This window comes from Hyperolius riggenbachi, chromosome 5 (genome assembly GCF_040937935.1).
Source record: "Hyperolius riggenbachi isolate aHypRig1 chromosome 5, aHypRig1.pri, whole genome shotgun sequence".
Classification (NCBI taxonomy): Eukaryota; Metazoa; Chordata; class Amphibia; order Anura; family Hyperoliidae; genus Hyperolius; species Hyperolius riggenbachi.
In genome coordinates, this window is record NC_090650.1 from 325,890,094 (window position 1) to 325,894,314 (window position 4,221).

At 40.6% G+C, this 4,221-nt stretch overlaps 1 long non-coding RNA gene across 1 annotated transcript in view; it reads right to left on the reverse strand.

Moving 5' to 3' along the window:
• Positions 1 to 1,734: 1,734 nt before the first annotated feature.
• LOC137517708 (uncharacterized) overlaps positions 1,735 to 4,221 on the reverse strand; it is an 88,721-nt gene continuing 86,234 nt past the window's right edge. Inside the window, exon 4 of the long non-coding RNA XR_011020630.1 lies at positions 1,735 to 1,840. This is a non-coding gene — a long non-coding RNA (uncharacterized lncRNA). The remainder of the gene's footprint in view (positions 1,841 to 4,221) is intronic.

Here is a 4,221-nt window from a genome sequence, read left to right on the forward strand (position 1 = left end):
GTACTGTGCTCCCCTTTAGCATAGGCTCTGTCTAACTAAGGAATGGACAGAGCCAATGAGCAGCATTGTAATTTCAATTTGGGCTAGATCAGCACACTTTTTGACAATTTTGATTGGCTCAAATCCAAGCTGTATACAATTTACATGAAATCTAAATGCATATCAGAATGACTTCCTTCTTACTGATCACCTCTACTGAGAGACAACCTTATATAAGCATGACAAATATAGGTGACTCCTTTTTTCTCCCGTGACCCCTATTTCAGTACATGTTGTACAGAGACATATGATCTCAGATTGTCGTAGGGTCGTGTTTGCGGCACATGATCCTACATGGATTGTTTCTTCACAGCGTAGGAATTTTACTGCTAGGGTGGCACGGTGGCATAGTGTTTAGCGCTTTTGCCTTGATGCTGTAACAATCATACCTTATCCTGGCGGGTCCCGCAATGATTCCAGCGGCGTCTCCAGCGGGACTCGCTCGCGGGGAGGATCTTCAGCGCCATCAGCCTCAGACGGCATCCCCAGCATCTCTCCGAGAGGCAGTCAGGGCGCGCGCGTGCGCAGTTTGCATAATTGCACGTGCGCGAGTCAGAGCGGCCTTTACAGACTCAGGAGGCGTGTCTGATTAGACTCGTCCTCCTGAGGGCTGGCGTGACTCATTCCCTCTTTACTATATTAGGCCAAGTGAGTCAGTTGCTCACTGGCCTTGATACTAATTAGTTCGCTGGTTCTAGGTCTAGCTAGCTACATTGAGCTACATCCATATATTGTGTAGATGCACAATATATATGTACTCCAGTTAGTCAGTCGTTTGTTATTTTCATATTTGATTATTATCATTGTAATTCATTTGACATATCCTCCTGATATAATTGAAGTAACATCTCATTGTATATTTACCTGTGTACCGACCTCTTGCTTGTTTCCTGACCTTGCTCTAGTCTAGTCCTGTACTGCTGCCATCTGATTTACTTTACCGACTTGGCCTGTCCCTGACTACGTTACTGTCTGATCCTTGCAATACGTCTGACATCTGTTACCTGTTACTGACTCTGCTTGAATTTGACTATGATTTTGCTTAACGACTTTTGTACCTCAATACCTATACTTGTGCACAAGTTCTGACCATTCTAAGACTACACATTACTGTTATTGTGTATTTATCTGTATGATATCTTATCACGCACCAGCGTGATAGAAGCACTGGGTCTCCAGCTCGAATCCCAGCCAGGTCAACATCTGCAAGGAGTTTGTATGTTCTCCCTGTTTCTGTGTGGGTTTCCCATGGGCACTCCTGTTTTCTCCCACATCCCAAAAACATACAGATAAGTTAAGTGGCTTCCCCCCTAAATTGGCCCTTGACTATGATACATGCACTACACAATACATAGATAGACATATGACTATGGCATGGACTAGATTGTGAACCCCTCTGAGGGACAGTTAGTGACAAGACAATATACTCTGTACTGCGCTGCGTAATGTGTCGGAGCTGAAGTATGTAAATACTTCAAATAAATAAATAATACAAAACACAGAAAATGTTGCTAAACACATTGGTCCTGATTCGTTCTTTTCTTCTAAGTTTTCTCACAAGATATATTATCACACTTTGTCAATAAAATTCATTTTAATCTAACAGGACAACACTGGTGAAGGAACCCAGTATACAGTATAGTAACTGATAAACAGCTTTGCATACAAAAGGCAATATCAATCTTACCTCTCTAGAAAGATGAACTAATATTCTTTAAAAAAAAGTGATAATGGGCATGATTCACAAAGCTTTTTCACTTGTTTTCATCTGTTTTCACCATATCTATGTTACATTTTTAAGCTGTCAAAGAGCAAACAAAACTCAAAAACAATATAATTAAGGTAAGAAAAGTAATATTCAAATGACGTTAATCAGAAACAATTTACTTTGAGTGATTGTTTTGCTTGTAAATATGCTGAACGTTTATTTTTATAGATCAGGAGAAAAATAAGTCATTTATGAGAAGTTTTCTGAATTGACAGCAATGCGTTTCGTGAGAATTTATTACATTTTTCCCATGTAGCAAATATACATTGAATTCTGTTTGAATGAATTTTGGGTGCATGATATCAATGCCAAATGTGTTTTGCTTGGCAATGCTAACTCAGGGAAAATGTAAAACAAATATGTATCTTACAGTTTTTTTTTTATTTATTTTTATATTTTATAGGGCAAAATGCATTTTTAAACCAGTGCAGTGTCATTTTAAAGTAGATTTTGGCTCATTCTAAAGCTATTGTGAATGCTATTGTCACCAGATTTGCTATTTATGTTACAGTCAATAATGGAAAAGACTTTGTGCCTGATTCACAAAGCGTTGCTAACCCAGTTAGAGACTTTAGGTGTGATAACCATTGCACCACGCTGGTGAAAAGCCAGTTTAGGTGTGATAAGTTTAGGCATGATAAGTTTAGGCATGATAAGTTTAGGCGTGATAAGTTTAGGCGTGATAAGTTTAGATAAGTTCAGATCGTGCGCAAAGTCCCGCACTCAAAGCAGCGCCATTAAACTCTATTAAACTCTATTAAACTTATGACACCTAAACTTATCATGCCTAAACTGAGTTTAGGTGTGATAAAGGGCTTTTCACCAGCGTGCTAACTGTTAGCACCGCTTTGTGAATCAGGCCCTTTGTGTAGCTTTCAGGATTTTTTTTTAAACCCAGTGGAATGTTGGATTGCAGGAGCTTCAATCTCTTCACTTTAACCAAATTTTCATCTATTAAAGTTTTTTTTTCCTGAGTCAATTAGTGAAACTTTTACATTTTAAAATGCCAGTATTCATTTTTTTTAACAATGCCTAAAAAGGAAGGGCCACATGTGGTATATTTTTTTTCCAATTGTTAGAGAGTGGTGCACACTTAAAGAGGAACTCCAGTGAAAATAACTATAAAAAAGTGCTTATTTTTTACAAGAATACATACATTATACATAAATATGTTATTTAGTCAGTGTTTGCCTATTGTAAAATATTTCCTCTCCCTAAATTAAATTCTGAAATTTATCACATGGCGACATTTTTACTGCTGGCAGGTAATGCTGTTGCTTGCTTTTTTTGGCAGTTGGAAACAGCTGTTATTTCCCACAATGCAACAAGACTCCCACAGTGTGATGTCAGCACCTCAGTGCTGTGAGGTGCTGACATCACACTGTGGGATGGGTTTCACCACAATATCAGCCATATACAGCCCCCTGATGATCCGTTTGATAAAAGCTAGAGATTTCTCGTGGGAAAGGGGATGGAGTTCAATTCTAGGTTACGGTTTCTCTTTAAGTGTGGTGAAGGGATCCACGGTGTCCTTTTAAAATGTTTAGGCTGGGTGCACATTTGAAATGTGCAAAATAACAGCCATTCTTCTTTGTTGCATCTCACTGTGATAGCATTTTTCATGCGTGCTTATCACATTCAATTTTTTACTTTTGAAAATGGATCTTCTGTGTGTGTGTGTGTGTGTGTGTGTGTGTGTGTGTGCAGGGGTGCCAAGAGGCACCAAGCAGACCAAGCGGCCGCTTGGGGCCTCATGGTCTTAGGGGCCTCGGCGCCGGCGGCTCCATGACGTCGGCGTGATGTTACTATTTTCCCACAGCCCCGCGGGGCTGGCAGAGCAGAGCAGGGCTACGGGAAGATGGCCGCCGCCGAAGCCCTGCTCTGGAGACTATTTATGTCTCCAGTACAGGGCTTCGGGAGGCCATCTTCCCGTAGCCCTGCATTTAATCAGCACGGGAGATTGGAGGAGGGAGGGAGCTCCGTGGGAACTGTGTGCCTGAGGAGCCGGCCAGGAGACAGGGAGAGAAGACTTCTGCCAGTGCCAGGGGAGTAAATTATTTTCTTTTTGCAGCCCTAATCTGCTGAAAATGTGCCCTAATTGTGTTTGATATCTGTTGAAAATGTACCCTAATTGCATTTGATTTCTGCTGAAAATGCGCCCTAATTGCGTTTGATATCTGCTGAAAATGTGCCCTAATTGCGTTTGATTTCTGCTGAAAATGTACCCTAATTGCATTTGATTTTTGCTGAAAATGTGCCCTAATTGCGTTTGATTTCTGCTGAAAATGTGCCCTAATTGCGATTGATTTCTGCTGAAAATGTGGCCCGAATTGCGTTTGATTTCTGCTGAAAATGTGCCCAAATTGCGTTTGATTTCTGCTGAAAATGTGCCCTAATTGCGTTTGATTTCTGCT